The 23,046-nt window shown below is 34.3% G+C and overlaps 1 protein-coding gene across 2 annotated transcripts in view; it reads left to right on the forward strand.

Moving 5' to 3' along the window:
- NEGR1 (neuronal growth regulator 1) overlaps positions 1–23,046 on the forward strand; it is a 1,417,016-nt gene that overhangs the window by 345,795 nt on the left and 1,048,175 nt on the right. The gene's annotated exons all lie outside the window — the stretch shown is intronic.

A 23,046-nucleotide genomic window follows, 5' to 3' on the forward strand; every position in this document is an offset into this window, starting at 1 on the left:
CCCTCTGCAAATATCAACATTTATCAAAGCTCATAGATTTTCTGGAGACACGCTGTTTAGGAAGTGGATGCCATTCCTGGAAAATAAGATTCATTAGGACTGTGAGGACTGCACTTTTAAACAATACATACAAGTAGTTGGTATAAATTACTCAATAATTTATGATCTTCTTACTCTTTTTGAATATTCCCTTTGGTGGAGGACATGCTATATTATGAAACAATTCCTTCTACAGAAATCCCACGTCACTGTACTCTCATTTCCCTCCCTTCAGACGGTTCCTTTTCCATATGAGTCACAAGGGAGTCTTGCTGGGCCTGTGACTCACATAACCTGGTGTAAGTCCCAGAACCATTTAAGGAAAGAATTCCTTGAAATCTTTTTCAACTCCTTTCTATGGAAACTTACGTAGTACATTGTGACATTCAAATTTAAGCATTTTCATTTTACTTCTGATTTTCAATAAGCTAAAGATAATAAGGACATTTCCTTCTTCTCCATACTTGCTTTGATGTTTGTGTTTGAGTTGTTGGGTTTTGGCGGATATCTGTTGTTGTGTGTGTGCTTGATTTTTTTGTTTGTTTACGTAAGGAAGACAGCTAAGGATTAATTTTAATGTATAATTATGATGATAAAGTTTAAGGAAGAAATATACTTAATGATGCTCTTCTCTATCCCCAAAATGTCTTAAGCTGGACCTTCAATTTTCAATCTAAATAAAAGTGAAAGGGCTCCTGATAAATGGGGTAGAATATAAAATAATACTGTATGTTTGGCTTCTATGTCTTCTTGGCACCAGATCCATCTCACCTCCACCTCTTCTCTGTTGCCACTGGCTCTTAAAGTAGCTCCATAAAGACCATTTCATGAAAGATCATTTCAGAACCACTGCTTTAAGCTAAGTCGTGATTATTATGGAGAGTCTTTCATTCTAGCTAGCTGATTTATGCTACCTGTTATGCTAGTGTTTAAGACCCAGAAAAGGTCCAATTTCTAAGCAGCTCCAGGCTACTGTGTTATCCTGTTTCCTGCTTCTTAAAAAGCCTGGACATTCTAGTAGTTAATAGAAAAGTCTTTCAGGGTAGTCTAAGCCCAATTGCCTCATGTAAACAGCAAAGAAAATACAGCAGGTAATAGAAAATCTAATGTCTCAATTTAAAGAAACAATACAGAGACAAGTTAGATTTAAGAGTTCTTCATAAAAAGTTCTTCCCTTCAGTTGATTTTCTTCCTATGTCTAATGTTAACATCTTCTCTCCTAAGAAACTGTGCAGAATTTTTAATCCCTATGGCTTTGTATTGTTCTGGTGAATATTAAGTATATCTATAATACTCTTTCAAATAGGATAGGGTATTAACCAGGTTCCTGGTGGAGCAAATAGTTTATATTCAACTGTTAAACTATGAGGGGACAATTCTAATCCACCCAGAGACTCTATGGAAGAAAGACTTGGCATCTGCTCTTATAACAATGGCAGCCATGGAAGCCTTGAGGAGCTGTTGTGCTATGTGTAACACATGAAGTAGTCATGAATTAGAATTGACTTGAGAGCATTGGCCTTACTTTTGCTTATTTATTTGATTGATTTCTTTTTAGATTATTACGCACATTGACTTGAAAATGCCAATGATTATGATCGCTTGTGTAGGTGAGGATAAAATTGTATGCATTTGGCTCTTACCAAAAGGCTGAAGGTTGGTCGGAATATAGGCCTAGCGATTAACTTTAGAGAACACTAGCACTATGTTCTTCATGGAAAGCTCTATGGAACACAGTTCTCCAGTGACACAAGTGAGATTGTTTGTATTGAGGCAAATTGACAACAGTGGTTTTTATTGTTTTTAATTTGGTGTTTTCAATTATACATGGTATTTTTTGGTCTCATTTCCTACTTTGAACAAATCTTCTTTCTAGAAAGTGTACATCATCGTGAAGAGTGTATTGTAGAAAAGCCCTGGCTGCTTTATCAGAGTTTGTAGGCTTGCTCTATCAATCCATGAATAAAGATAGCCACTCAGTAGGTTCTTTAATCATGTTTACATTATTTATCTTGTTTCTTCAAATGAGACTCTTACTTAGTAGGTGTTTGTAGATGATATTCCATTTTAAATGTGCCTTCCCAAGTCACGCTATTGACATTTCCTAAAATTTAACATTGTATAACTCCTTGGTAGTGCTCTTAACAATACCATTTCAGGTGAACGTTGTACACTCCAGATATGCACTCACCAAAACATAAACTTAAGCCAGGTGAACAAGAGTGAATGGTGATTTGTTTGACATGTTCCATAGCTAAATGAGGACTTTCTATTTTTCACTGCCTCTTTGCAATGCCGTAAACATTTCTCCACATTTGGCTCCTTTAAAATATTTATTAACACTTAGAATTCTTGGAAGGGAGACATGAATCACTATGTGTTTGCAGCAGGTTTACATATTTTTGGTATGAATATATTTTATACATTTGGGCTGGGTTTTTTTCTTTTCTTTTTTATAAGTAAACCTATGTCAGTTCCCAATTACACAGGCCAGAAGGACTATGTTGTGTTATTCTATTTTCCATATCTGACTTATTTTTCCCTTGACTAGTACTTCCTTAATTAAGTCATGTGTAATCATAATTTTCTCCACGTTATTGAGAATCCTTTGAAATACACTTTCATAGTAAGAATTACTCCTTACTGTATATTTCTCTTTCCTTTTGTAGCATAGAATATGCAGTATAAAATTTAAATAATTTTTCAGCTTGACATAGCTTTCTATTTGAAAGCCCATATTTTTTCAAAGAAATATACTCACATTATATAGGAGGCAATGTTATTTGTCAATAAACAAATAAAATGACTCTGTCACAGGCGCACAATATTTGATGGACTGTTAATGATCCATTTTATGAGTGCCACAAACTCAATGATCCAGAGCTCCAGCTCATGCAGCCATCCCCCTTGCCAACTAGCCATGTCCCTTTTCTTATATCTCTTTTAACACACACAACTAACACAGAAGCCTGCCTTGTACCCTTCCCTTTTTCTATACATCTCTCTCCAAATAATATATTTCCATTTTTTCTTATTCACCAGACTGTTTCATATTTATATCTGTCAATATTTGTGTCTTTATCTATCTATCTATCTATCTATCTATCTATCTATCTATCTATCTATCTATCATCTAGCAATTGTAATCACAGCCTTAAGAATCATTTCACTGCAGTTCCCAATAACTAGTTGATCTGATATTTTCTCTAGTCAGCCATTACACTAATTTTTATTTGTCCTTGAACATTTTAGTGACAGTCATGCTATTTAATATTCTTACCCTTTCATGTTTTATGATTAACCAATCCTTTTGCATCTTTCGTTTTACTTCATTCATTTATTAAACATTTTATTCAGCACCAAAATGTGAATGAGGGATATCAGACATGGTTATTAACTTCAAAGAACTCATGGTATAATAGAGAAAATAAGCAATGAAATTCATAAAATTTCCAAACTACAGTAATATAGAGATATGTAGGATACAGTAAGAGCATAAAATGATGATTATTCTTCTGAGGAAGGTCAGATCAATTGGAATACGTAGAAATATTTGAAGAGAGTTTTGAAGATACAGTAAGAATAGTCTAGTTTTTAAAGGTTGTTTTTGTTATTATGTGCTGCAAGTCACTTGTGACTCATAGTAACCCGATGCACTAATAATAATAGTTCTAGACCCTGCCCTATCCTGAGCCAATTGTACTGTATCTAACACAACACACCTAACCCATTACCACAGTTACTGTGTCAATCTACTTCATCCAAGATCTTTCTCTCCTGCACTTCCCTCCATGTCTCTGAGCATGATGTCCTTCTTCATGATATGTTTTCCTTCCAAGGACAGGTCCCTTGTGGCAACATGCCCAAAGATGCAAAATCCTGTCTCCAAAGAGAGATTTGGTTTCACACTATCTAGGACAAACTTCCCCCCCCCCCCCGATAGTCCATGGAATATTCAACACTCTTTTCTAGCACGACAACTCAAAGACATTGATCTTTCTACTACTCATCCTTAGTCCAGCTCTCTGATGCATAGCAAGTAATTACAAAGATTATGGCATGGATCAGGTGCATCTTAGTCTCTAAACTGACATTGTTGCTTTTTAGCATTCTAGAGAGGTCACTGACAGCAGATTTCCCAAAAGTAATTTCACTTTTGACTACCTGACTGCAGGTGGCAAGAGTGTTGATTGTGGAGCTAAGCAAGCTGAAATTGTTAACAATTTCAACCTCTTTTCCATCTAGCAGGTGCTGCCAATTGGCCTAATGGTGAGAATCTTTGTTTTCTTAATACTGAGCTTCAGTCCATATTGAACACTGCAGTCCTTGACTTTCTGTAGCAGACACTTCAGTTCCTCCTCAATTTCAGCAAGCAGCACTGTGTCATCTGAATAATGCAGGTTGTTGATGTGTTTTCCTTCAATTCCAATACAATATTTCTCTTCTTAAAGCTCAGCCTTCTGAATTATTTTATCTGTTCCACATATAGATTGAAAAGATGTGGGGGAAAGATACATCCCTGACACACTCCTCTTCTGATTTTGAATTGTGCAGTATGTCCATGCTCCATTCTGATGACTGCTTTCTGGGCCAAGAATAGGTTTTGTCAGAGCACAATCAGGCATTGTGGAATTCCCATTCTTCTAAAGGTTAGCTACAGTTTGCTCTGATTTACACAGTCAAATGTCTATGCATAATCAATGAGGAACAGTAAACATTCTTCTGGTATTATCTGTTCTCAGCCAAGATTCACCCGGCACTGGCTATGGTGTCCCTAGAATCATGGTGACTTTCTTCTAAACCTAGCTTGTATTTTAGGTATTTCTTGGTCAATGTACTTATGTTTCGAGTAATTTTTAGATAATCTTCAGGTGGATTATACTTCCATCTGATATTAGTGTTATTGTCCAATCATTTTCACTCTGTTAGTCACCTTTTTTTTTAGAACAGGTTTAAATACTGATCTCTTCCATTCAGTTGGATAAGGTGGCTATCCTCCAAGGGAGAACATTCTTTGTAAAGGTATCTGTGTATTTAAATCACTTAATGTTTGGACCCAGAGTATTATGATTATGCAATTTTAAATTTTGGGCAATGATGTCCAAATGTTGGCAGAGGATAAGTAAAAAAAAAAAAAAAAGAGGAAGACCCTCAAGGAGATGAATTGACACAGTGACTGTAACAGTGGGATTGATGATGGTGGAGATTGTGAGGATGGCTCAGGATAGAGCAACATACTATGAGTAGTAGTTGACTCAAAGGCACCCAAGAACTCAGTGGTTTCCAACTGTCAACCTTAACTGTTAGCATCATCTAGGGTATTCTATAGATGAGGATTTATTGCATCCCTTTACATTAATTCATAGACCAGCTCACCTAATATATAAATAACATATTTTGATGGAGATTCTATTTATATGAAAAAAGTGCACTGTAGCCTAGCGGTAAGGAGCTTCACTGCCAAACCAAAGGTATGTGATTTGAATTCACCAGTTTCTCTACTAGTGCTCCTTCCATGCAATTTGTTGTTGTTGTTGTTGTTATGTGCCATTGAGTCAAAACCAACTCATAGCTGACTCTCTAGCAGGTTATCAGAGACAGTAAATCTCATAACAGGAGATTGCTCTTTTCCAGTGGAGCAGCTACTGGATTTGAAGTGCAATTCGCTGCCTTGAAAAACCCCTTGAAAGGTCTAGCTATGGATCAGTTCAGACTCTGTACCTAATAACAGTATATTAAAATAGATATTTTATCTGAAAAACTTTAATCATAGGAATACAAATGAGATACATGCTTTATAAAAATAATTCTCAGAACTGACTGAAAGCTGACCTTCTATTCAGTTTCACGAGGGAGGGTATTGACAATATTTCTCCTATTGAGCCCTTCACAGATGCAGACCCTCAGAGCGGTATGGTCTTTGGATTAGCATAACTTTCTGTGCACATAGTTAAAGAAAAACAAAGTTCAGTATACCCACTGCTGTGCTGTAAGAACTTTCTCCAAAACTGTCCTTTTCTGGAATTTTCAAGGTCGTAAGTCACCAGGCCATGGTCTTTGCAATCACTTGTTGTGCATCAGAGAGTTGGACAATGACTAGGGAGGATAGAAGGAGAATTGATGCTTTTGAGCTGTGATGCTGGAGAAGAGTATTGAATATACCATGGATTGCCAAGAAAACAAACAGATTCATCCTGGAGAGGGTTAAACCAGGCTACTCCTTGGAGGCAAGGATTCTGGGGCTTCGTCTGACATACTTTGGACGTGTTGTAAGGAAAGACAGGTCCTTGGAGAGAGACATCATGCTTGGGAGGGTAGAGGGACAACACAGGAGGGAAGACCCTCTATGAGGTGGATTGATTCAGTGACTGGGGTAATTGGGATGGGTGTGTCAGAGGCTGTGCGATTGGCATAGGATAGAGCAGAGTTTAGGGCTGTTGTACATAGGGTTGCTATGAGTCGCAAACAACTCGACGGAACATAACAACAACAACAAGTTGCCAGGGAGGAGACTGCCTCTCCCATCTTTTTTTGAGAAGCCACTGGTGAATTCAAACCTCCAGGGAGTCACAACATTTGGGTTAGGGCAGAAATCCCTACAGAAAATGCTATCAGAGTTCCTCAGAATAAGTATAGGTGATACCAATTTGAAAGCTTAGACAAAGCAGATTTGAGAACTATTTAAGCTGTACATTTAATATGACTCAGTGATTGATTTGATATGTAAGATCAAAAAGACTCTAGGCAGTTTTGTTTGCATAGCAGGGTGGATTTTTAGAGCCACTTATTAGGATAGGGTTGTTAGGAGAAAGAGTACGTTGCAGACAGGGGAGATAGGAAAATGTTTAATTTGTTGGAGGGGATTATTAATAGTCTAATTTCTGGTCGAAATTTATAGAAAGAAACATCTTAGACAGGCTTCTCAAATTTTAATATCCATCTTTTTTAAATATATATTTTGATTCAGTAAATTTGGGATGGGAAGAGCCATTGCTATGCTGGGAAGTTTTCTGTCTGGGTACGACATTTTGAGTGGTAAGAATCTAAGAGGTAGTCGGGTTTAGTGCTCAGTAGACCAATGAACACTAGAGTTAAAAGTCATCAAATTGTTAGTAACTGAAGTCAGTACCATGAATAATTTATTCATCCAAAATAAAAATGTGAGGGATTACTAATAAGTATCAAATTATGTTATTCTTCAGATAAGCTTTTGTACAAAATGCATTCATTTAACCAATCAGCCAAAAATAAGGCTTTGCCATCGATTATGGCTTTTAGTGACTCTATCAGAATAGAACTGGGTTTCCAATTCTATATATATTTACAAAAATAAACTTCAACATCTTTCCTCTGTAAATAACAAGACTGAACCACCAATTTGTGTAGAGTCAGAGAAACTGATATTTGCAGTTTACTTAGGAAGAAACTTGCCTAACCTTACCTAAAATCAGTAATAGCAATAAAGGTGTAAGTAAATGTAAAAAGAGCAAAGGCCCCATGGGGAAGGCTGTATCTTCCCTTTTCCAGCTTCACAAAAGGGAATTCTCTCTGCCAACAACACAAAACCATTGTTGATGAAGGCAGATATTCCCCCACACGCCTATATATCCCTTTCTGTTCATCCCAACTGCTTTATTTCGTTCAAATCCAATGTGATAGCTCAGAGACTACAGAGAACCTTGTTATGAAGACTAAAAGGTGATAATTCAGGTTAATGACAGAATACAGTCAGGACAGCTTCTGAAATGTACTCTCAGAAGCCTCAGAGTTGAGCCTCACAGCTTTAGGCCAGTGTTACAAAGTTCCCAGTTCTGCCAATTGGCTTTTGTCCCTTTGCTTTTCACCTCTAGTCCTCCAGCAAGCTTGGACAAAAGGTGCTTAGTTCTGGCTCAACCAAGGAGCAATCCTAAGGCCCACTCTGTCTCACGTCAGGTCTCTGGTTCGCTACTGTGCCTGTTTAGTCTGTTGCTTCCGTGGACCCTAATTGGGTATGCACAAGAATCTCTGGTCCTGAAGGACACATTACATTCTCTTGCTACTTCTTTGCTAGCAGTGAGGTTTTTCTTTTTCTGCTACTGGATTACCTTAATTTAATGTTGAGACTAGCAAATCCCCTTGAGGATTGGTGAGACTAGCCAATCCCTTTGTCGATTAGTAAAATTAGCCAAACCCCTTAAGGACAGGCTGACGTAATTTCTTCACATATTGCCGCTCATCCACATGGCAAATTCAAATTTAATGGCTAGGAAAGCCATTTTAAACACTAAGCCTTCACTAGCACAGAAAACAAAGAAACAAACATAAAAGAAACAAATGTATGCCAATAAGTTAAATCCTTTCTCGAAATGTTGTGAAGGTCATTTGACATTGGAAGGAACCAAAACATTCAGACCATGGTTTGAACCTTTAAAAATTTCATGAAATAAAAAAAGAGATCCAAGACTGATGCCTATAAAGTAAGGAAACTTGAGAAGTAAGGAGGAAAAGGGAAGATAGCTATGAAAATGAAAAAGCATTCTCTTCTCTTGAAGGAGTGGGAAATCAGGAATTCAGAAAGTTACTATAACTGAAAGAAAAGACTTCCAGGAGGAGTTGGTCAAACGATGACAAGATAAAATCAAAGCAAGTGACATGGAATCTAAATCATCTTTATTGAGTTTAGAATTTACACAATTATGTAGTTGGTGGTCATTTTCAAGGCAGGATCAGTGGAGTAAAAGTTAGCCAGATAGGTATGGTTTTAAAGATTGAACTGAAGATGAAGAATCAGAAGTCATGTGTGGGAGTCATTTGCAGTGTTAGTATGGTTTTTGGGTGGTGTTTTTTTTGTTTTGTTTTTGTTTGTTTTTTTAAGGAATTTCACTGTAAACAATACAAAGGAAAGAGGAACAGTTCATATTTAAATGTTAAATTTCAATTTCAATATTAAACCTGCTAATAATTAGATTTTGCTCCTATTCAATGCAGGAGATTTCAGTACCTTAGGGAAGGAAAAATAGATTTGAAGTGGAGGAGAGGGATTTAATTTCACATCTGCCATTAATAATCCATTCAATCAAAATAGAAGATGACGACTGAAATCAACTTGTCCAAACGCTGTGTTCCCCGATCTTCCTCATCTTTCAAGTCATAGCAATAAATCAGTTGAAATGAGAATCCCTCTACAGATGGAGCAGTGATAATACTTCATTTCAGCCAGTGGACAATCTGTTTTAATTTTGTCACCTCTGGAGGCAGTATTTCATTCTCATGACCAATCAGAAAATTTTGATAGAAAGTATCAAAATCCCATGAATTACCCTATCTTCTACCAAGGGCATACCTGAATATTTCCAAATAAAAGTATAAATCCCTGGGTGGCTCAAATGGCGATGGATTATTAACCAGAGAACTGCCACTTTAAACCCACCAAGAGACATCTTAGAAGTAAAGAATAGTGATCTTTTCCCAAACGGTTTCAATTTTGAGAATAGTATACAGTACAGTTCTACTTTGAAATCACCTTGAGTCTGGCATAGTCTATAGGGAGCTGAACTGCTAACACAGAGGATGTGCATCTGCAGTGGTCCAAATTCACCAGCAGCTACAAGGGAGAAAAATGGACAGGCTGGTCCATTGCAATTTATTGTCTTGGTATCAATGGAGGGTTGCAATGACTTGGAGCCAGCTCCATAGAAGTGAATTGAAAATTTTTAAATGAAGTTTGATAAAAATCAGAATTTGGTAGACAATCAATGAACAGAATTTCAAATTCTGTTTTATTCTCTTAATTTGACCTGGGTTTGTTTAATTTCTTTGTAAACTATGTCCTTGCTTAGTGCAATTACTGGTCTGGCAAAATATTTGTGATGGGATAGATTGAGAATCAGAACTGTTTGGATAACATTTTGCTAACATTCAAGGTTAACATTATACCTGAGAACAGGGAAGATATTCCCTAGGTATTTATCGACCTAATAATTGAATTATTTTATTTCGTAGTAGGAAATTTTAAGACAAAGTTGGTGTAGTCTTAAATTACTTAAAATAAACATCTATATAAATATATTGTGTGAGTTCAACAAATATTTTTCATATATAATATTTTGGATACTGGAAGATATCACATAAGATAATTTTTATTCATTATAAAACACAGTATAAAAATAAACATTTCTTAAAGAGTTATTTCTAAATAATGGAAATACTTCAAAATAAACACTACAAAATTTGAGCAACATTTGCATTTTTGATGTGAAAATTATTGTGACAGTTATACTATATGAGACAAATTTAGTGGTATATTTTATTGGTTGTTTGGGGTTTTTTTTGTCTAGACTGAAAAGTATTCTCAAAAGTTTATTAGACATTTTGTTGGTTTTTTCCTGGGCTATATTTTATGTTTTAAAAGTAAAATGGAATTGTTTTACTATAACTCCCAACTAGCAGATAATTTCAAAAGTTCTATAAATAGGCACATTTGCACAATCCGATTGGCTACCCTACAGGCAGAACCAATTATATTATGCTAATGTGCATTTTATACTTAGAAAACTGAATTTACCATTCTAATAAATCAATGTATATTGTCTTTTTTAAAGAGGTAAGTGTATAGCTGTCAAGCTTTGTGTAAAGAGAGGTTTTCAAAATTAGTAATTGTCAGGTTAGGAATTTGAAGCATTCTTACATTTCATGATAATAATTAAATCTTTCCTTTGACAGTAAATACAGAGCTGATTATAGCGATAACCTTGATTAAGTGTAACATGGCTGTGGAAATACTCTGAAGAAGGTTTTATGCATCTTTATGTTAAATTCACATACCCTGAAGAAAATTATTTTGAAATTTACTCATTGAGAGCTTGGTAGAAAACATTTTGTTTGCATTACCTAGTAAAATGGAACAGTGAATACATGATTTTTATAGAGCATATAGCTTATACCCGAAAATGTTGTAGTACTTTTGTAACACAATTTACCAAGGGCTGGTAATTTATTATCTTTTATAGCTTATCAGAATCTTTCACCTGAAGAGTATCTTTTAAATTTGATGAAATAAATGTTATTAATGCCCCTATCTTACCTATACTTGATGTATAAGATTTGTAGTTTTGAAAATTTTCTGCTTCATGTAGGAAAAAAAATACAAAAAGATATATATTATATACCACAAACTTAAATTTTTAATATAAAAGGAAAGAAAAAGCAAATGATGAGGCAAAGACTCAGTATGTATGATGCCTTTTCTCTTTTGAAATAATTTCTAATATATTAGTCAGTAATATGTTTTATAGTTAGATGATTGTATGGGAAAATAAAACAACAAACCTTTGAAAGTCAAACATTTTAACCTAAGTTTTATCAAGGAGCTATGGTAGGAATGAAGCAGAAAGAATAACTTTTATAGCATATAAACATTGTATATATATGAAAACAATGTTTTAACATTCATTATAATCATCATGAAGGTAACCAATACATGCCCAAATTGTAAGCAACCCATTTAGTTCACTATGTCTTTGTCTAAGACTGTGAAAATTCTTTTGTTTAAGCATTACAGTGCATCAAAATACTAGAGTATGGCATAATTTGATAGGCGAACATAATAAAATAGAATTACATTTACTAGTCCCTAATACTCCTACTATGTTATTTTGTTAGTTCATTAAACAGTTTTCCCTTTCGCTTTAATGTTTATTGATCCCTAGTGCATATGAAAGCCTCTACATAGCTCAACTCCTTAATTTGTTATTTCAGTAATTATTGTTCTTGTGTTATTTGTTAAGATTTTTTTTCATTAAAATGTTTTAAACATGGAATGTAATCTAACTGGGAAGCATTATATTAACTTTAAGAATCCCTTACTTTAATTTACAAGATATTTTCTAATCTCATTATGGGGGATTTAGCAGCATAACTCATTTACACAAAAACAGGCCCATTGGCCTCTCTATGTAGAGGAATTTCCATCTGCATTTTAAAGCACTAAGCCTTTTTAATATTCCCTTGATAAATCAGCTTTTAGGATTCATCTAGCAAATAGGTGTGGGGAGAAACTCTAAACACTTGGCTAAGTGGTTACAGATACATGAACAATCAAAATGAGGTAATTTTATTCATGTAAAGGGTTTGAGCTTAATTTAAACCAGAGAATAAGTATCCAGGGTTCTGCTCAAGTTCTCATAATATGATCTCCACTACCACCATTATAACAATTGTTATTGATTGCTTTGAGTTGAGCACAACTCCTAGTGACCACATGAACAAAAGGCCTGAAGCCCCTCTACTACCGTTGATATTTATCAAAGTTCATAGAGTTTCTAGAGCCATAGTTTTTAGGAAGTGGATGCCACTCCTGCTTCCAAACCTGCCATAGTATGATATTGTTGTTATGTGCCATTGAGTCGTCTGTGATAGTGATGTATTGTTATATAACAATAATTATAAAAGCATAATAACCTTTTAAAGACAAAGATACTGAAGGATGTAGAAATTGTGAAGGTTTTCATGTCATTCTTTTCTGATACAAAAATGAAAATTAGGATGCCTTTCAAAATGCAATATATTTAGGAAATGAAATAATATTTAATGAGAAAGAATTAGAAAATTTATTCTTCATTTTTCATATATTTCTGTTATAGCAAGCATATCATTGAATTAAAATGCAATTTAGAAAGTAAAATAATATTTAATGATATTTTTTTATATGTAGAATTTTAGTCTATTTCAATTGTTTCTGTCATTTGATATACAATCTAGATAAAATTAACTAAAACATAATAAAATTACTAATTACATCTTAAGAAATTTTCTGGTAGAGTTTATAGAGCTTTACAAAAAAATAATAAATGTCACATATTTTGAGTTAATTTTTATGCATCCATTAAGATGAAAATAAACTTTCCCTCCATTAATCCATTATAAAGGCAATCAAATCTTGAATAAATTCTCTGTGGTCAAGTGTTACGATCCTTTTAATAACATTACTAGCATCAATTTGCTTTAGAATTTCTCCATTTGTATTTATTAATGAGATCTGTTTATAATTTTCTTTTCTTATGATTTCCTTTGTGGTTTTGGTATCTAAGTTATAATTATCTCCAAAATAATGATCCTTGCTTTTAAGCAATAAGTCCCTGACAGCAGATTTTTCCCAATGTGATATGCCTTTCGATTTCTTAATAGCCTGTACCAAGTGTGTTGATTACAGATCCAAATAAGATGAAATAATTGACAATTTCAATCTTCTCACCATCGATTATGATGTTACCTATTGATCCAATGGTGAGAATTTTTTTAATTGATGTTGAAATGTAATCCATATTGAAAGTTGTAATCTGATTATCTTCAGCAAGCACTTCAAGTCCTTCTCACTTTCAGCAAGCTAGGTTGTGTCATCTACATAAAACAGGTTGTTGATGTTTCTTCTTCTGAGGATGATGCTGCATTTTTCTTTTTTTTTAAATTAATTTTAATGACCATTTACAGAGATTTTTATTTCCACTCATTCATTGTTACATTTTTCTCCATGCCCCCCTTTATGCCCTCCCCACACCCCTATTGCTCTTCTCTTTGAACGGTAAAAGAAAAATTTCTTCATTGATATACAATGTCCCCCTACCCCGAGTGTGCCCCACTATGCAACCTTCATTCTGGACTCTTGTCATAATGAAAATACCCAATCATATATCACTATTAAATTGTTCTCTCCCTCATCTGTTTCAATGCAGTATATATAATTTATCCAATTTTTCTCAGTCTCACCCCAACCCTGATGTCAGTCCCATTATACAACAGTGGCACTATACAATATTTGTCCTTTTGTGACTGAGATGTTTCACTCAGCATAATGTCTTCCAGAGTCACCCATTTTGAGTAAAATTGCATGAGTTCCTTGTTTTTCCATGCTGCATAGTATTCCATTTGTGAACATGCCAGAGCTTATCTATCCATTCATTCGTTGATGAGTACTTAGGTTGTTTCCAGTTCTTTGCTATTGCGAACAAAGCCACAATAAACATAGATGCACATATATCTGCTTGGGTGGCAGTTATGGATTATTTAGGATATATTCCCAGTAGAGGAATTGCTGGGTCAAATGGTATTTCTGTTTGCAACTTTTTGAGAAAGTGCTATACAGCCTTCCATAGTGGTTGCACCATTTTACACTCCCACCAAAAGGGAATAAGGGTTCCAGTTTTTCCTCAACCTCGCTAGCATTTGTTGTTTGCTGCTCTGTTAAATTTTGCTATTCTTGCTGGGGTGAGGTGATATCTCATAGTTTTTTTTATTTGTATCTCTCTAAGAGCTAGGGAATTTGAGCATTTCTTCATGTCTTTGTTGCCATCTGAATGTCTTCTTTTGTGAAATGTCTGTTCATATCCTGTGCCCATTATTCAAGTGGGTTATTTATCTTTATCTTGTTGTAGTGCTCGAGTATTTTATAAAGTCTAGCTATAATTCCCTTATCTGACATGTCATTACCAAACATTTTTTCCCAGTCTGTGGCTTTCCTTTTTATTCTGCTGGAAAAGTTTTTAGATGTGCAAAAGAATTTGATTCTTAGAAAGTCACATTCATCTATTTTATCCTCTCCTGGTTGTAGATTTTTCTGGATGCTTGGAAGACTATTTTGTGGATTGGGACTTCTAGAGTTCTTCCAAGCTTTTCTTTAATAAAATGTATAGTCTTTGGGGTCCATGATCCATTTTGAGTTGGTTTTTGTGTATGGAGTGAGGTGTGGATCTTGCTTGAGTTTTCTACAGCTAGTTTTCCAATTTTGCCAGGACCACTGTTTAAAAAGGTTGTCATTTCCCCACTTAGCTGATTTCATCTCTTTGTCAAAAATCATTTGACCACAGGTAGATGGGCTGATTTCTGGATTTTCTGTTTTATTCCGTTGATAATGTGTCTGTCATTATACCAGTACCACGCTGTCTGACCACCATGGCCGTGCAGTAAGATTTGAAATCAGGGAGTGAAAAGCCTCCTACCTTATGTCTCTTTTTAAGGAGTGCTTTGCTTATTTGGGGCCTCTTTCCATTCCAAATTAAATTAGAAATTTCTTTTTCCATCTTGTTGAAGAATAGAACTGGTATTTGTATTGGGATTGCTTTGAATGTGTAAATTCGTAATATTGTCATTTTTACATTTAGTCTTCACATTATTCTTCTTAAAATATAGCTTCTCAAATTATTATCCTAGCATACAGATTAAATAATTATGGAACGATTTCTTTAGCCTCTTGATCTTGTTTAGATTCCACATGCATGTAATTAAGTGTTCTGGATTACCATTCTTCAAAATATTAGCCATAATTTTTTTGTGATCTACACAGTAAAATACCCTTGTGTAACCAATAAAATACAGACAGACATTGTTCTGGCATTCTATAAAAATGTATAGCCTTTGAAGATATGAGTCAGTTTTAACCAAGCAGGGTTCTGTCAGTTTGCATTAACTTGATTCCAAAGAACTAATATATTGAATATTTTTTGTTTGGCCTTCTGCTTTTAATATCCCTTAGAAACTCTTATTTTGCCCATAAATTTTTAAATAAATGTTGTTGAATTCCTTTGATAATGAGATTTTTAAAAAGTGAAGTATTGGTGATTTAAAGTGTGGTCTTTATGATAGCTTTTTTGCATTATTTCTAATTTTTTATATAAGTTTAAATGTTTAATGAATGCTTAGAAAAATGTATTATCACCCACTATTGTGAGCATTTGTAACTCTGGCAGCCTAGAGAAAAAGGAGTTGTGCTGCCATTTCAAAAACAGATGGTTCAAACTTACCAGCTTCTCCATAGGAGAAAGGTAGACAATTTCCTCCTGTGCAGTTTAAAGCCTCTGACAGCTGGCTGGTGTGTCAGCTATGAGTCATTTCTGACTGAATGGCATGTAACTACAATATTAACACAGCTACAAGGACTTAATGACAAATCTTTCATTATACTATCCCAGAAAACACAACTCTTGGTAATTGCTTGATTAAAAGACCTAAAGAAAATAGAAAATATAGAGAAGATCTAAGTTGACTAATAAAACTCAATAGTAAAAATGAACTGTGCTCATGAACCTTCAGTCGTGTTCCATCAGAACTGACCCATAGCTGACCCTCCAGTGGGATAGCAGTAAGTCAAATGTCATCACTGACACTTGACCTCAATAAGGTGACTGCAACTGTTTCAATATGTAGTGTGTCTACTTATTCTGCTATTTTCTCCCTTGTTTCTCAGTGAAGTGCCACTATTTTATATCATACAGTGATATTATTAGAGCTACACCTCATTTCTTCTGTTTAGAATGATCATGATCTATTTCTTCTCTCCCATTATACTTTGTCTTTTAACTTGATGATATTCTATGATTTAGTTTTTCTATAAATAACGTAAAATGTGTTGGTTCTTTTATATTGTGTGACAGTTTTTGTTTATTCTATTTATAAGGACAAAAGTAGCACATATTTCCAGAGAGCTTCTTTCTAGAAACAACATGTTTTGGGTTCCCCCGCCCCCGCCCCGGCTTGATCTCTGAAAATATTGTTTTTCAGAACACTGGAATTACGGGCAGTTCCCACTGAGTTACAAACAAGCATGTGTATGGCTATCCTTTAAAAAGATATCTTATAATTAATAATATATGTTATATAAAATTATAATTAATAATATGTACTACATAAACTGTCATATTGAATAATTTGTTGATGCTCGAATTCCAAAATCTTTGCCTTCATGTCTAGATGTTTAGTTTTATAATTTAATACTCAAACATTGTAATGCTGAAAATTAATAATGGAGATAAAAAACGAAGGGCTCATCTTCTTCAGGACTAACTGAAAGGAATTGAGTCATCATAATGGATGCCTACAGCCTTTATCTCAGCTAATTTTTTCTGTTTTCAACTAGAAACTTGGACCTAGGTTTGTCTCCTGACTTAAAGAGTAGCTTAAAAGTTTCTTCTGTTAGTTTAGCATACTGTGGTGGATTTTGCATTCCTGTGATGCTAAAAGCTATACCACCTATAGCAGAGATACCACAACGGTCACCCATGGTGGACAAGTTCAAGTACCTTCTAGGTCAGGACAGATTAAGAAGAGGTATTTGTTGACATTATTGGAAAACAAATCAGTGAAACAAAGTATGAAAACAGTGGAACATCATCTGATATAGCAGTGGTAGAAAATGAGTCATTCAGGTTAGAAGATACTCAGAATATGATTGGAGAATGGCTACATCCTAAAAGTAAGGTTTACCTTAATGAGTTCTATATTATTTTTCAGAATTTTCCCTTGAGAATGTGACACAACTCAAAATGAGAAGAAATGTCTATAATTGGGACATGTAATGTATGAATCCAAGGAAATTGAACATTGTCAACAATCAAACTTCTTGAACATCAATATCCTATGCATAAACAAACTGAGATGGACTTTTAATTACTTTGAATCTGAAAATCAATCATTATACCCAGTTTACTGTTCAGTGAATGGCAAATTAAAGGTTAATAGCATCACATTTATTGTTAAAAAGAACATTTAAAGGTTTATGCTGAAATATAATGCTATATTAGTTGTAGGATAATATCCATATAAATTCAAAGAAAATTAATTAGTACAATTATGATTTGAATTTACTAATCACCAATCAATGACAACGTTTAATATATTGAAGATTTTTTTTTCAGGATTTAGTTTGACATTAACTAAACATGCAGTCAATTGATAATTACTGATGATTAAAGTGTGAGATTTGAAAACAAATGGGGTGTGGGACTTAGAAAATGCATCTCTGTTGATATAAAAGATGCTGGAGGTTTCTTGATAGAATTGTGCAAAACTATAATGTGGATTTGATAATATGGAACATATTTCAATCAAATCAACAACACTACAGCTATATCATCAGTCAGAACTGTGCAATTCGGGGCTAATTGAAGACTAGATGGCTAACTTTTATGAAACTCAAGGTGATGTTAAAGAAAATGAAAGAAAATCTACAAGAGCCGAAATACCCTCTAAAGTTGTGTAAGTAAATTTAGGTATAATTTAAATAATAATTTTGACATGATTAACACTAGTGACCAAAGAATAGATGAGTTTTGGGTGACATCAAAGAAATCAGATCTGAAAAATGAAAAAGAACATTAAAAATTAGAAATGAAGAAGATGCAAAAATGAATATCAGAATAGACAATGAAATTTGCATTTGTATATCTTTTAGCTAACACAAATTTAAAAATTATAGTTAATAAAATAATTGACCATAATATTTCAAAGAACCCCTTGAGAAGACATAGTTAGAAAACCAAAAACATTTCACCTTTTCTCAAATGAAAATACCTAGAGAGTAAATTTAAGTCTTGAGTTGCTATATTGAAGGATTTCATGGGGAAAATATTGAATGACACATGAAGAACCAAAAGCAGCTGGGAAGAATATTAATAATCACTATACAAAAAAAGAATTGTCAATATTCAGTCATTTCAGTAAGTAGCATATGATCAAGAACTGATACTTGAATAATTTCCTGATACACTAAAGATAGTAGCGAGAGAAAAAAAAAGCCTCCAAAAACTAATGGAATACCAACAATGATACTTCAGCAAACTGATGCTACAATATAAGTGTTTACCTGTGTGGCCAACTGTGTGGCCAACTATGTGGCCAACCAATTGGAAGAGAGCCATATTTGTGCCCTGTACAAATAAATATAATTCAGTAACATGCAGATAATACCACTGTAACTAATAACATATAACTCCAATAAAGATCATTAAAAATAATTGCAGATGACTCTCAGGAATACAAACTGGATTCATAAGAGCGTGCGGAATGAAGATTATTATTGTTGATATCAGATGAACATTAGCTTAAAAAAAAAAGAAAACCAAATGATATTTGCTTCTGTTTTATTGACAACAAGAAGCTTTCAATTGTGAGGATCATTACAAATTATGGGTAACTTTAAGAAGGATGGGAAGAACCGAACAATGTGGAAGCTATACAAGAACTAAGAAGCAGTTATTCAGAGAAAGGAAATATTACATGGTTTAAAATCAAGAGTTATTAATTAGGATTTTCTCCTTTCATTATAAATGGACTAGTGATAAGAAGATGTTGACTTTTCCAAAGGCACATGTTTATATCTACCAGTGGCTCATAGGAGAAAAATGGGCATTCTTTTTCTTGGCTGTTTATTGTCTCTGAAAACCCACTGGAGGGCCAGCTATCATTTGGTTCTGACTCTACAGCACACAACAACAATTCAGTCTGTAAACTGAACAATAATTGAAGAAGATAGATTGTATGAAGAAGAATGGGTCATTAAGATTGGGGGAAGGCTATAACTGTGATATAGAGATATCTTACTGACTGAAAGTGAAGAGGATTTGAAGCACTTATTAAAGACTGTAGCCTTATTATGGATGCTAGTTTAGCCTAAAGAAAACAAATATCTTCACAAATGAACCAATGGGTAACATCTTAGAAAAATAATAAAACCTTGTATTGTCAATAATTTTATTTTACTTGGATGCACAATCAACATTCATGGAAGCAGCAGTCAGGAAATCAAATGAGGTTATATTGGTCAGTTTTGCTGTTAAATACTTTTTTGATATACTGACAACAATAATGTCACCTTGAGGACAAGATATACTTGGTCTAAGCCATTATTTTTACTTGTTTTGTATAACATGAGTTCTGGACAATGAATAAGGGAAACAAACAAACAAAATATTACTTTGAATTATTGTGCTGGCAAAGAATATCAAATATACTATGGATTAACCAGAATAAGCAAGACTTAATTAGAAAATGTACAGCCAGGATGTATCATAAATGTAAAGATGGCAATCCTTCTCAATTTGGACAAGTTATTAAGAGGGATTATACTTGGACAACATCATTCTTGATATGAAGAAATAAAAACACCAACTGAATATTCTGACTAATAGTGACACTCCACTGGTTTTCTGAAGCTGTAAATCTTATCAGGATTTCTATTACTTTGTATTAGTGATAGTAGTATAGTAATTAAAATGTGTTAAATTCTTATTCATTGATAAACATATATATATATTCAGTATAATTATACTGATAGCCATTAACTTTTATGTCTATCAAACATACCATTCAAGTGAGAAATGTACTTGGAAAGAAACTGGAAATCAAAACACAAGCAGTTGAAGACACTGTGAATGATTTTAGGTTAGAATCCACAGTCTTAAATTTACAATGATACATGAAACAAAATGAGGAAATGTGATATTGTATGGGAAATTAGGCCCAGTAATGAAGCTCAACCATTATTCAGTTTTTATCAAAAGAGAAGTGGCAACTTCAAAATTAAGACAAAGCCAATTGAAACAGGCCTTTACCGCTTCTAAGCTTCTACTTAGTTGAAATTTATTCATTGTTCAGAACAAATCTTCATTTCTGTATTCTATGGTATTTTCATTTTATTACTTCTTTCTATCTTTTATTACTCTTAAAGAATGTTCTATTTCCTGATAGAATAAGGATAAACTACAGCAGCACCAGAATACATTATGATTTCTCTTCTTTGTTGTAACTTTATAGTATGGGACAACAACTACATCCTCTTTAAATTTAAGAGATTTTTAAGGCTGATATGTTTATGAAAATATATTTGTATACTGTCTCTGCATGATTGAGACTTTATACAATATTTTTTATTATGAAAGAAAAAGAAATCAATATAAGGCTTTCCTACACTACTCATAATAATTAAAATCCAGATTCTAATTTCTCTTGGACTGAAACAAAAATAAGTATATAATTTTTTTTAAGTTTTGAATATGGGCTCATCATTCATTTCTTTACTTGAGTTATCAAAATCCTTGAAGTTCTATTTTCATCCTTGAAGCTACTCTGCATTCCTGAAGGCATGCAGTTCGAGGTCACCAGCTGCTACACAGAAGAAGGATGGGTAATCTCCTCCCATGAGATTAACTGCCTCTGAAAACTCACTGGATGGTGAGCTATGGGTCGGCTCAGACTCGATGGTGCAAACAACAACATACTATAGCTAATCTATGACCACATACTCTCATTTATAATAGAAAAATACCTGATGAACCATACTTATTTCCAATGTTAACCTCACTCAGAGCTATAGTCAGAAATTAAAATAATTTTTTTAAAATGGTAGAACTCACTTGGTACTTCACTGAAAAAACAAATTCAGCTGTGAGTTGTAATACTGAAGAATGCTATGGGCAATTGTGATGTTAAGGGTTTATTGTTCAAAATGGCTTTCCTACCCATTGACTTTGACTTTGCCATTTGAATGAGCTAGGAATATGTGAGTAGGGTGTTTTAAACCATCCACAAGGAAAAAAAATTAAAAACAAAGACTATCCACAAGGGGATTGGATAGTCTCACCATTAAATTGACCAGCTTCAACAGCAGAATTTGAAAATCTCACCACCAGGAGGGAAGAAACAGAGACAATAGTGTGCCCTTTGGGGACAGATATTCTTACACCAACCAGATCTATAGGAGAACAGCAGGAGAAAACCGAGTTGAGAACAAGAGACCTGACATAAGACAAATACGACCTTGGGACTGCTACCACATTGAACCAGAACTAAGAGAACTTCATCCAAGGACTAGGGTGAGGAAACCATAAAAGGCAGGACTAATAATTTTATAACACTGGCCAAAGGCATGAGACTAAAGACTGAATGGCCTGTGAGCACACTTCAGAAGCTGTCCTGACTGAGATATCACCCCATAATCCTAACTATGTTTCCATGTGCTCTAATGAACTATTGCAATGGATTTCAGAGCCAGTAGAGCTGCAAGAGTGGTGTCTAGCTGTTTTGATAGAATCTGCAGCAAGATTTTTATTGCTTGGGGCATTAATGATATTGTTCTGTAATTTCCACAATTCATTGGATTACCTTTCTTAGGGGAACAAATAATGCATCTCTTCCAGCCAGTTACCCAAATAGCTGTCTTTAAACTTTCCTGGCACAGAGTGGTGAGCCTGTCCAGGGTGGAACCTGTTAGTTTAACCATGTTAATTGATAGCCCTACAATTTCTAGGGCGTTATGTTTTGCCAATGCTCTCAGTGCAAATTGAACTTCTTCCCTCATCGCCATTGACTCTGTCATGTTTCTTCATGAAATATTTCTGTTTTGACTAATTCTTTTTGGTACAATGACTCTCTTAATTCCCTCCATCTTCTTTTGATACTTTCTGGGTCATTCAGAATTTTGCCCATAGTACAGAAATTCAAGGTTTAAGTTTGTTTTTCAGTTCTTTCAACTTGAGAAATGTTGAGCAAGTTCTTCCCTTTTAATTTCCCAACTTCAGTTCTTTGCACATTCCATCTTAATTCTTTGTCTTTTCAGGCTGTCCTTTGAAAATTTCTGTTCATCTCTTTTACATCAGCTTCTCTTTCTTCTATTGAAAGTAAGGAAATCTTAAACTGCTTGCTATAGAAAACAAAGACTTCAGCCTTAACATAAATTAAATCTCAAAATCAAGAAAGTATAATCCTCACGACTGAAGCAATAGGTAACCTCGTGATAGATGGATCAAAAATTGAAATTGTCTGCTAGTTCATCTTACTTGAATCTACAATCAACACTATTGGTACCCCAAACCAAGAACCATTACTGTAGAATGAGTATAAGAATCCAAAAAGGGTGGGAGAGGCTGGACACATAGGGATTTGGGTGTGCAGAGCGAGGGAGGGGTTAATTAATGCATTGAACAATTTGATGGAGGGCTGGGTAAGGGAAATGTAAAGAATTTGTTTGAATTTGTATTTGAATTTTGTAAATAAACTAGTAGACAAAAAAGCCCTCACAAACAAATATGCATTGTACTGGGAAAATGTGTTTTCAAGGACCTCTCCAAGATGTTAACAAGTTATAGCATCATTTTAAAGACTAACATGCACCTGATTCAAGTCTTGGTATTTTCAGTTACTTGCTGTGCATCTGATAGCTAGACATTGACTAAGGATGAAGGAAGAGTTGATTCCTTTGAGTTA

Source organism: Elephantulus edwardii, unplaced genomic scaffold (genome assembly GCF_000299155.1).
Source record: "Elephantulus edwardii isolate Elephantulus edwardi_28Jun2011 unplaced genomic scaffold, EleEdw1.0 scaffold00190, whole genome shotgun sequence".
Taxonomy (NCBI): Eukaryota; Metazoa; Chordata; class Mammalia; order Macroscelidea; family Macroscelididae; genus Elephantulus; species Elephantulus edwardii.